The following is a 12,607-nucleotide window of genomic DNA, read 5'->3' on the forward strand; positions in this document are numbered from 1 at the left end:
AAGCTCAGGTTTATACCTCTCTATGTGCCCTAATCCAGATTATATTGCTAGTTAACCAGTTAAATCAAGACCACAGTAAAAGTGTCAATAGCTCCTACTAGTTAGTGTCATCAGACTGAGATACGTTAACTAATTGAACTTTATTTACCACAATCAGTATTGTCACCAATTTTAAGGGTGTTAAAGCAATTGGATGTTTGACAAGGTTTAAATCGTGGACACAACGCTGATTTAAGTATCTCTTAGGAGCTCATGACCAAAATGACAGTGTGGCTTAACACTTCTGGGTTTAGCTTCTATATACAGTTTCTCAATGATCACTATAATGGTTACGTCTCTATGAATAACGAAGTATAATAAAGCTTTTTGTAAGAGATTGCCTGCTATTTAGACATTTCTGTCATCCTGGGATTATCTGGCTTCATGTTGGGATGTCTCTGACAAATTGTCGTCCATTATCATTGCCTTCTATCTAATAATATTTTATAAAGAAGCAATTAAAAATTACATTTATGTTCTAAGGGACAAGGATATCTACCACACACCGCATTGAAGTTGGGTTGGGGATAATAGATACCTGGGGATTCATACATTTACAGTTTTAGTTGAGATTCAAATTGCTTATATATTGGATAATAGATACCAGGGAGGTAATTTTAATGTGACACTACTGCCTGGTTCAGTTTGACTGCACATTTTGTACCTTGTCAAATTTTACTTGCTGTTAACTTCAATAGTGAGAAACAGGTGGTTATTAACTGAAGCCATCCATGACTTACCCAAAAGTTAAGTTAAAGTTAAATTGAAATTAACCCGTCAAATGTCTAATCCAATGCCAAGAGGAGAAAAGCAGTCTGACTAGAGGGAGGAATAATGTACTCCAGGTTCAGCAGGACTGGTGAGTGAGTAGTGATGCCTTCCATTCACATGGAATTTGAGTTAAACTTCAGACATGGACCACATTTACCTCCTGGGTTTAAATGAGCAGAGTTAGCAGATGTTTTTTTTTAGGTAGGTAAATACCCTTCATAGATTCCTGTATCTCAGTTATACCAGAGTGATCAATATTGTTGGAGGGAGGTGTGCTGTGATACTATGGACACAGGCAAGCATTTCACATTTTCATGGATGATTGTCCATCTGGGATTTACATGCACCAGGCAGCCTTCTGTCACAGCTGAGCTGCCCAAAGTCATAATGCAGCCAGGAGGCCCATCCTGCCCCATTGCTGAGACTGAAATATCCAATGTCCCTATTACCATTGAAATAAATAAAGGGAACCTCATTTAGATTAACAGTCACCAAGCTAAGGTTGCCAATGCAGAGCTCCCTAAAAAAGCATTGACGGTGGGGAAACAGGCATTTTTTTATTATTCACACTTGGGATGTGGGCATTGCTGGTAAGCCCTAGTATTCCTCATTGTCCAGAGGTTTGATTCAACTGAGTGACTTATGAGGGCCCTTCAGAGAATAGTACAGAGTCAATCCCTTGTGTGTGTATGTGTGGGTGGGAGGTGGAGGCATCTACGGACCAGACCATGTTTCCTTCCCTCAGGGATTTAGTGAACTAGTAGAGTTTGTAACAACAATGTGACAATTATTACCGGTTTAAAATAATTTTTTTTTTGGCTATTCGAGTTTTCAAGCTGTGATGGTGGGATTTGAGCTAACGTTTCTGATTGTTAATGCAGGCCCCTGGAATTACTGGTTTAATAATATAACCATGACACTACCATGCAACCCAATGCTAATCTTCATTAATGATGATCTGGCTAGTTGACTTAATAAAACAGCTACAGTTATCTGAAGTCTGTTAAGAACATTGGGGAGATATTGGATAATCGTTGCTGTGTGGTCTGCAGAAACTTCTAGATATTTATCTTTCTCTGTTGCCAGACTCTTGTATCTAAAGCTGCAGCCCAGGATATTGTCTGTAGTATTTTAGATAAGATTATGATGTGAAGAAAAATAAAATTTCCATTTAATCAATGACTGGCAGAATGATCTTATAGTCAGCAACACATCGACAGTGGTGACACGTTCAGGAATACTATGAAGTGGTCAGAATCATTTGCGTACACATGTTCTCCTTTTTCGAGCAACAGCAACATTTATAAAGCACCTTCATTGTAAAACATCCCAATGCCTGTCACCGTTTATCAAGCAAAGTTTTACACCAAACCACATAGGAAGTGAGCAAACACTTGGTTAGAGAGATAGGTTTTAGTGAGCATATTAAAGGAGAGAGGTGGAGAGGTTTGGGGAAGAAATTCCAGAGCTTAGGACCAAGGTTGGCTGCGGTGAGGTGGGTGGGATTATTATTATTATCATGTACCTTTCCTCCTGTTCCTTGATACCCTTGTCCAGAAAAATCCTATCTATCTAAGTCTTGAAGGCTCCAATTGTCCCCCAGAATTCACATCCTTTTGGGAGAGAGATTTCCACGTCTCTTTGTGTGAAAAAGTGCTTCCTGATTTCCCTCCTGAATGGCCAAGTTCTAATTTTAAGATCATGCCCCCCTTGTTCTCAATTGACTCATCAAAGGGAATGGTTTCTCCGTATCTATCCTAATGAATCCGATTAATATTTTAAACAACTTGGTCAGATCACCCCTCAGCGTCCAATACTCAAGGGTATACGAGACAGGTTTATGCAACACAACCTTGATAATTAACTTCTTTAGGTCTGGTGTTATTGGTTGCATTGTCAGTCTATGGTGAGAAAGGATTATACACATCCTCAGCATACACCCTGGGGGACTGTTGATGTTTTGACTTTAGGTTTTACAGTGCCCCACTCCAGGCATTTGATGTAACTGGATATGTAGTAACATGAACAAAAATTTGGTTGAATACCAGGAAACAAAGGTTTAAGGTTAATAGTTGACTGGAGAAGATTTGGGGATGGTGTATCCTGTCCAGGAGAAAGCAGTCTACCTGATGGGCACCCCAACCTTTAGCTTAAACATTCAATCCCTCCAGCGCACGGTGGCTGCAGTGTCTACTCTCTACAAAATGCGCTACAGAAACTCACCAAGTCTTCTTTGACGGGACTTTCTAAACCCATGAACTACACCACCGAGAAGGACAAGGATAGCAGGTACATGGGAACATCAGCCCAACAGACATGACGTCAGCTGTTACTTCATCATCATTGGATCAAATTCCTCGATATTCCTGCCTAACAGCACTGTGGATGCACCTTCAGCACAGGGACTGCAGCGGTTCTAGGGAGCAGCTCACCACCACCTTCTAAGGGCAACTTAAGATGGGTAATAAATGCTCACCTTGCTGGTGATGACCATGCCCTAAAAAATGGTTAAAAATAAGATACAACTATGGCCATTGATGGCCCACTGCTTAAACCTTCAGTATAAAAAAAGGCCTAAAAATTACAGGAGACATTGGCCCAGATTTTTCAGAAAAACAACAATGATTTTAATAGCACTCACAGCTATTAATGTGTTTAATGTGCCCATCGCGTTTGGTGGGGGAAGGATACCCGCCCACCATTGTGAAATGCCACAAGTTGCTGGACGATTTGCGCCAGTCTGCCTTTCACCTCACAAGAAATGTCAGCTCATGCTCAACCTCCCCATGAGATTCATGAAGTGGTTGTGTTTGCATATTCTTTATCCGTTAAACTTGCTACAGAAAGTTAGGGCTAATATTGAACAGTACTTGTGATTTTTTAAGGAGTTATGTATTCCCGCAATGCCACTCAATTTCTCTGGCCCAGAAAGGGAACAATTGAAACTGTGGATTCTCGTTCCTAAAGGTAGTAAATTGTTGTTTGAGAATTTCTTAATTGTAAATTTAGTTTGCTACTATTCCTTTCTGTCTCTCTTTCCTCTCTCCCTCAATGCAATCTTTCTTTCCCTCTCTTTATTTCTCTTTCAGTGCCCGATTTCATTCTAATTCACCCCACCTCTTGATCGTTCCTCTGTTTCATTATCAATCCTTCAAACTCACAGCTGAAGACTGTCACATACTCAGTTCCCCTGATTCCCCATTGTCCTCTCCACACTGTGATCAGCTCAGACTTCCAGCAACTTGAAAGGCAAAAAACATTTTCAAACTGAACGGGGGAAGGGAACGGTGGGGCATAGTCATGAGATATCTCATTTCAGCAAAGCTCTGCACCAATGTGAAAGATTGTGTGAAGTCCTCCAAAGTCCGGGAAATGGAGACCAGGAACTTCAAACTGTGTTACCACAGTAACACCAGCAGAGTGCAGTATAATCTGAAGTTTCGATCACCTTTTACAACTTGAGAGATAGTCAAGGTCCACACTATAGTCATAAATGAGATGAAACCAGAGCTGTAACAGCAGTAAATGATGTGCTGTGCACACAGCAGTGGTTTCCACTTAATGCTTTCTGGAACACAGATGCTGCTGCACTCAGGTTTCCACGGTTACAAGGCTATCTTGACAGGGCCCAAAATAAATTACACATTTAATTTCCTTTTTAGCTGAGTGTAAGGCTCCTTTGATTTCTCTTCCCACCTTCTGGCCATCAAGGTCCTCCCATCAAACATCTCTCCGATCTAATGAGACGTTGTACCACCACCTCATTGCTCATCAAAAGAGAACAAACTCTAAACACTGAAACAAAAACAGAAAATGCTGGAAAAGCTCAGCAGGTCTGACAGCATCTGTGGAGAGAAAGACAGAGTTAGCGTTTCAGAGCCCGTGTGACTCTTCATCAGAGCTGAAGAGAAGTAAAAATGCAATTAAATTTATACTGTCTAAGGGGGGGCGGTGGAGGAGGTGAAGTTGGATAGAAGGCCAGCCGGCTTCAGCTCTGAAGAAGAGTCACATGGACTCGAAACGTTAACTCTGTCCTTCTCTCCACAGATGCTGTCAGACCTGCTGAGTTTTTCCAGCATTTTCTGTTTTGTTTCAGATTTCCAGCATCTGCAGTATTTCTGCTTTTAAAACACTAAAACTCTGACGATCCAATTATGCAGCAAGTAGCAAAGCCTAACAGGGTCAACTCTTTGGATGGGCCGTGAACCCATGACCTTCTGACTTAATATACAAAAAAAAAAGTACTAATTGAATCACACAAAACTCTTGGGGGCTTGACAGGGTAGATAATTGGAAGATGCGCCCCCCCCACCCTTGGCTGGGGAAGTTAGAACACAGAGTCAGAGTCTCAGAATAAGGGGTCGGCTATTTAGGAATGAGATGAGGAGAAGTTTCTTCATTCAAAAGGTTGTGAATCTTTCGAATTCTCTACCCCAGAGAGCTGTCGGTTTATTCAAGACAGATGTGGATAGATTTTTGATACCAAAAGGGGTCAAGGGTTATGAAAATAGTGCTGGAAGGCAGAGCTGAGTTGGAAGATCAGCCATGATCTTGCTGAATGGCAGAGCAGATATGAAGGGCCAAATGGCCTCCAGTTGCTGTTTCTTATGTTCTTATATTCAGTAAAAAAAATACTTTACAGCAAGAAGATCGGAAATAGGAATGGGATGAATGACCAATTTATCTGATGTTTGGTGATCTTGGTCCCAGAAGAGCTTCAAATTGTGCCCATGGGTCCTTTAATATCCACCCATGTCAATGGAACAGGCAGTCAGGACCTCCATTTGGTGTCTCATAAGACCATAAGACATAGGAGCAGAAATTAAGCCATTCGGCCCATCGAGTCTGCTCCGCCATTCAATCATGACTGATAAGTTTCTCAACCCCATTCTCCCGCCTTCTCCCCGTAACCTTTGATCCCCTTACCAATCAAGAACCTATCTATCTCGGTCTTAAATACACTCAATGACCTGGCCTCCACAGCCTTCTGTGGCAATGAATTCCATAGATTCACCACTCTCTGGCTAAAGAAGTTTCTCCTCATCTCTGTTCTAAAAGGTCTTCCCTTTACTCTGAGGCTGTGCCCTCAGGTCCTAGTCTCTCCTACTAATGGAAACATCTTCCCCAGGTCCACTCTATCCAGAGGAATGCAGCTCTGACCATGCAGCAGTGCCAGAGTACTGCATGGGACTACCTGTCTGGACTATGAAATCAAATGCCTGGTATGAATCTGTTTTTAAAAATCTGTCTCCTATTTGCATTTGTGCCATTTAATGGTGGCTCGTCCACCACCAACTTCGCAAGACCATCTAGGTACGGACAGCAAATGCTGGTCTTGGCCAGTGCTACTCCCCATTGGAGTCTTTAAAAGGATTCAAGGGCATAGATACTACATGGAGAAAATGTTACCTCTGATGGGGGAGCCTAGAATGAGTGGAATTTACAGCTTGGATGCTCAATGCTTTTTCACTCAAAAGGTGGTAAAAAATCTGTATCTCTCTCCACCAGAAAGGGAATTCTGGGGAATAGTTGAAGCTTTCAAGATTGAACACGATAGATTTTGGGTAGGTAGGCTTGTCCATGGATACAGAGGAAAGGCAGGTAAGTGGAGATGAATTACACAATGGCCTTAATGGATTTGAAGAGTGAAGCAGGCTCAAGGGGCTGAACGAGCTCCTCCTCATCCTATACCCCTGGCCTGCAGGGAGCTATGGGAATGAGGCCTGGCCTTCAAGATGGACTTGCCTCGGCTGTCAGGTTGCCCTGCTGCACACTCCACCGGTCAGTCGGCCAATAGTCAATGTCCAGCCTCGTGTAAGATTTGAGAGGTAGAGTGTGTTGGAGAAGTCAATCCTTGACAAGATAAGGCATGGAGGATAGGCCTTAGTGACTATGTGGGGGTTGTCAGCAGGAGCTTAAAGTCAGCGTCTTTGGTGATTGGCCATATTTGGGAACTTGAAAGTCTTCTCAAGGTTGAGAAAGGTACCAAGTTGTGCAAATGTTCGGTCTCGGTGATGAAATATTGGGTACACATGGCATCAGAAGGCCAAGCAAGCCATTAAAAGGGGCCATGGTGTCAGAAGTGGACAGGAAACCCATGGCCCTTGGCCCTTGGACTCTGAGGTGGTGGTGAGATGGCTGAGCCAAGCTGATATCTGGTGGTAAGGAGTCACACATCTTTGTGGTGACTAGGGGGTTTCAAGGGTGGTGAGGTAGAGACAAAGAGCACAATAGGAGGTCAAATGGAAAAATCCTGAAGCATTTCTCAAAAAAAAAGGTCGCTTAATAGTACAGAACTTGAATAATGCTGAAGAGGATGCCATTCAGCAACCACCAATCAGCATCCTTGTTTCTTAGGTAGCATAAATTATGATTGTTTGAAATTTGGCATTCTTGCATTTGTCCCAATGAGCGCAAGATGAAAAACTTCAGCAAAGTGCTTTTCTCAAAACCACGTGATGAGAAAAGAAAGATTAAGTTTTGAAGAGAAGTAATAACGTTTGAACATTTTTGTGTTGCAAGGAAATTGATAGCTTATCGAGTTGAACCTTGCGTAAGGCAACTGGTGAGTTCTCCAGCGTATTAAATTTTATTGGACAAAAACCAATGAAATGTTTGAAATATTTTGTGGAGGCTGATGTAATTATTTTTATTGGCTTGTAAGCTCTTGGTCAGACTATGTTTTACTGTCTCTTTAATGGCTTATATCAGCTCCTGATTCCTTATTGCTTTCACCCACCCCATACGGCTTTGGTTCATGGGGAACTTCCACATCACCATGATGAAACAGCAAATGGAACCAAGCCAAGTCAATAGAAAAGACAAAAGGGAACACAAGAACAAGAGGGTGTCAGCCATGGCTCATGGAGCACTCTTGCCTCTGAGCCCAAGACTTAAGCACATAATCCCAGGTTTCACCACAACTTCATAGGATGTGGACGTCACTGGCTAGGCCAGCATTTATTGCCCATCCCTAATTGCCCTTGAGAACTGAGCGGCTTGCTAGGCCATTTCAGAGTTAAGTTAAGAGTCAACCACTTTGCTGTGGATCTGGAGTCATGCGTAGGATGGCAGATTTCCTTCCTTAAAGTGAATCAAATAAGTTTTTACACCAATCAACAATGGTTTCAAGGTCATCATCAGACTATTAATTCCAGATTTTTATTTCACCATCTGCTGTGGTGGGATTTGAACCCTTGTCCCCAGAGCATTACCCTGGGTCCCTGGGTTACTAGGCCAGTGACAATACCACTATACCATTGCCTCCTCCAAGGTGGGTGTAAAAGACCCCACAGCATTATTCAAAGAAGAGCAAGGGAGTTCTGGCCCATACTTATCCCTCAAACCAGCATCACTAAAGCAGATGATATGGTCTTTACCTCATTGCTCTTTGTTATGGGGCCTTGCTGTGTGGAAATTGACTACCCTGTTTTGTACATTACAACAGTTGTGTAAGAACACTTGAAAAGTTATTCTTTGGCTGTAAATCACATGTTGTGAAAGTCACTATATAAATACAAGTTGTTGTTGCTCTCCAGTGATGACAGCTGTGTGTGTGTGAGCTTTGCGAAAAACGGATTAGCAAGGGTGTGGTGCCCCCACCCCCACCAGCCTATCAGCAAATAGAATGATCGTCTCTTCAAATAAAATACTCCAACTCTTTAATCCCTCTTTTGAGAAGTATCTAGTGGTGAATCTCCCTCTTTAAATAGATGTTAATGGTGATTCCTCGGGCACAGGAGCAGTGGAATGATGTAGGAACAGGAGGAAAGCCGGTTTCACATTCAGTGAGATCGTGGCTGAGCTGCAATCTAAGTCCACGTACCCACCTTTGCCCCATATCCGTTAATACCCGTGGACCATCAAAGTACTACGACCTCCATAGAGACCGTTAACATTTAAAGAGAGTTTCGAACAACCAGGGATCAACTGAAAGTAATTGCACCTCAAGATTTCACGTTTTTAAATAAAAACAAATTTTTACTGCATATTAAAAAAATCAAATCAAGTGCTATTAATTTAAGATAAAAGCAAAATATTGCAGATGCTGGAAATCTGAAACAAAAAAAACAGAGATTGCTGCAAAAACTCAGCAGGTCTGACAGCATCTGTGGAGAGAGAAACAGGGTTAACGTTTCGAGTCCGTATGACTCTTCCCCAGACGTTGCCTTAGGTAATTACTAATACTTTGCATCGAAAATCACAATAAAACACAACCACAAATACTTTAGACTAAAATCATCAACTCAACTTTCCCTTTTCCACTAAGCCTCATCCCCACACAGTACTCCCAGATGTAGCCTTATCCAGCTCCCTCATAACCTCCCTGCCCTTGTATTCAATGTCTCAATTAATAAGGGCAAGTATCCCATGCATTGGTGGAGATTTGAAAATGGACGCAGCCATTATTGCTGTGAGATTTGGACATCGCCTTTGTTTGGGCTGCACTTCAGTTGCAACCATTCTGGCCTATGACGCTATGTATTGCTCATAGGCTCCACCTTCTGTTGGGTATAGGTACTGCACCACAATTTAGATTAACTGCCCAAACCAATGCTCCCCTCACATGACTGGTACCTATCTAATTCAGCCCCATGGAAAAGCATCTTCGTTGTTCGTGATTTCACTGTTTGCGAGGTTTTGCAGGAACGTAACCTCTGCGAATGGTGGGACTTTACTGTATTTGTTGAACTGTTTCCTAATTTTAAAGGTCTCTTAAAGATCTCGCTCTAATTTTTGACTATGCCCCGACTACTAGACCCCCCATCCAGTGGAAACAGTCTCTCTCTATCTATCTACCCTATCGGTTCCCCTTAATATCTTGAACACTTCAATCAAATCACCCTTTAACTTTCTAAATCTGGGAATACAATCCTAGATTGTGTTCTCCCCCTTTGTAATTTGGAAACCAAGTATCGTTCTGCCAAATCTACACTGCAACTCCCTCCAAGGCCGATATATTCTTCGGAAAGCGTGATGTACATAAATGCTCACAGTAACTTCAGGTGTGGCCTAACCAGGGCTTTGTGTAGCAGAAGTATGACTTCAATCCCCTTGTACTCCCTCTAGATATAAAGCCCAGCATTCTATTAATCTTTTTGATTATTTTCTGTACCTGTTCATGGTATTTTAATGATCTAGAGAGGATGCTGTTCTATCCTATTTAGGTTCAAAATGGATGACCTCATATTTGCTTACATTGAAATTGATTTTCCACAGTTTTGTCCATTTGCTTAATCTATCAATATCTATTTGTAATTTTGTACTTCCATCCACACTGCTTTCAACGCCATCTATCTTTGTGTCATCTGTGAATTTGGAAATGTGGCTTTCTAAGCCATTATCTAATTGCTGATAAGTGCGGTGCGTAGTTGAGGCCCCAACACAGATCCTTGTGGATACCACTAGCCACATCCTGCCAATTACAGTACAGTGCCCATTATCTCTCCATTGCCCCTCAGCCAGCTTCCTAACTGGGCCACTAATCTGCCTTGAATTCACTGGACCTCCCTCTGAGATCTCTGTGCTCCTCCTATTCTGGCCTCTTGCGCATCCCTAATTTTCATTGCTCTACAATTGGCAGCCGTGCCTTCTGCTGCCTAGACCTTAAGTTCTGGGATACCCTCCATAACTGCCTCTGCCTCTCTCTACCTCTCTACCCTCTTTTGAGGGACTTGTCAAAATCTGCCTCTTTCACCAAGCTTTTAATCACCTGGCCTAATACAGGTCGAGTATCCTTTATCTGAAACCCTTGGGACCAATTGCATTTTGGTATTTGGGTATTTTTGGTTTTCAGTCCGTATATATGATAGGCCTAGGCCTATTTTCATTACAATAGCCTAAGCCTAGGCTAGCTATAGGCTACAAATACTAGGTTGTATCTCCATTTGCCAACTCTCACACGCCCTACTTCTTACCTGTTAACACTTATTACACCGGTAATATAATATTACATTGCTTTATTAACATACAAATTAACTGCATTGTGCTCAAAATAAGTTCATTTTCGAATGTACAGATAAAGGATATTCCACCTGTATGTGATATTTTGGCAAATTTCATTGATAACAATCTTGTGAATTGCCTTGGGAATTTTTTTCACTGCATTAAAGACACTATAAATGCAAGTGGTTGTTGTATGCCCCCACCAGTCCCTGGGTAAACCATGGGGCTGGTGGGGTGGTGTGGCATTGCGGGGGCTGGTGTGGTGTTGGGTGGATGGTGGGTGGGGTGGGGTGGTGGGGTGTTGGGTAGGGGGGTGGGGTGGTGGGGTGGGGCTGGTGGAGTGGTGTGGCATTGGAGGGGGGGGTGTGGCGTTAGGTGGGTGGTGGGGTGGGGTGGTGGGGTGGGGGTGGGGGCATTGTTGGGGGAGGGGGTGAGTGGGTGGGTGGGTGCAGGGTCACGTTCCTTAATGTGGTTAAAAATACTAAAATTCCTGCAGAGGAGAATCAGTGGATGCAGGCCACTTTAACCTTTTGGAAGATTGCAACCAGAAAGTAGCCCCCGAAGTCATCAAAGTGCCAGTGTTTAAATAATTAGAGAGAATCGAAATGGACTTTAACACGCTGTGTAAGTTGCAGAAAAAAAGTGAGTTTACTTTCAGACAAGTTGCAGAGGAAATAATAATGGAATAAAAATGTATTCCTCTGGGCGCTATGTAAATGGGAGGCGAACAGCTATTGGCCTTGTCTAGGTTTAGCATGAAATTGTTTTAAAGGAATTAGAAAGTGTCAGAATGATTACTTTGCAGCACAAAATTATAACATTTAGCACCTCAGGCTCTGAATTGTTTAGATTAAGCCACTAAATCTTGGCGGGGTTTAAGAGCTATCGATGTGCAGCTTTGACAACTGGCGTGCAAAGCAGATTGGCAGCCCTGTTCCATTCTTTTACTGCGTCCACTGTACGTAGCTGCTGACCGTCCCGTTTCTCCAGTGTCACACTGTCACACTCTTGAGCCCAGCTTAACTTTTCCTCTGTTATTTTTCAAGGTTGTTTTACCCACTCACACCGCTCGCCTCCCCTCTTCCTTTAATTGATGTGAATCCAGACGATGCCTCTGCGTTCCTAGTTTTTAATTTAATTCTCGGGATGTGGGCGTCACTTGCAAGGCTGACATTTATCAGCCCATCTCCCGTTGCTTTTGAGAAGGTGGTTGTGAGCCACTTTCTTGACCCACTGCAGTCAGTCTGCTGTACATACTCCCACGGTACTATTAGGTGGGGAGCTGCAGGATTTTGAACCCGTGAAGGGGATGGCGACATAAACACATAATCAGGTTGCTCTGTGTTTAGAGAGTTACTTGCAGCTGGTAGTGTTTCCATGCATCTGCTACCCTTGTTCTTCTCGGTGGCAGAGCTTAGGTGTTTGGAAGGTGCAACCGATAAAGCCGTGGTAGTTTGCTGCAGCGCTTCTAGTAGATGGTACGTGTTGCTACCACAGTGCACCAGTGGTGGAGGGAGTCGATGGTGAGTCGGGTGCCAATCAAGTGGACTTCTTTGCCCTGGATAGCGTTGGGCTTCTTTAGCCTTTTAGGAGCTTCACCCGTCTATTCAAGAGGGGTATATTCCATCACACTGCTGTGAATTTTCACACGCACCATGAATTGTTTTTATTGGTTGTGTGGGTGAGTGAGTGTATCAGAGATGGATCGGAGGTTGAAGGATGGGGGCAGAGGCGCAGTCGATTCCACCTTGCTACTCAAGTCAGACTCGAAACAGCAGCTTCATTGTGATCAGGAATTTATAGGTTAAGTTTAGCAATTTATTAACAGGCAGTTTTGGTTGTGTCCTAACAT

The 12,607-nt window shown here is 42.9% G+C and overlaps 1 protein-coding gene across 1 annotated transcript in view; it reads left to right on the forward strand.

Moving 5' to 3' along the window:
* Positions 1-12,607, forward strand: part of LOC144683429 (uncharacterized) — a 327,293-nt gene that overhangs the window by 18,585 nt on the left and 296,101 nt on the right. The window lies entirely within an intron of this gene.

This window comes from Cetorhinus maximus, chromosome 8 (assembly GCF_964194155.1).
Source record: "Cetorhinus maximus chromosome 8, sCetMax3.hap1.1, whole genome shotgun sequence".
Classification (NCBI taxonomy): Eukaryota; Metazoa; Chordata; class Chondrichthyes; order Lamniformes; family Cetorhinidae; genus Cetorhinus; species Cetorhinus maximus.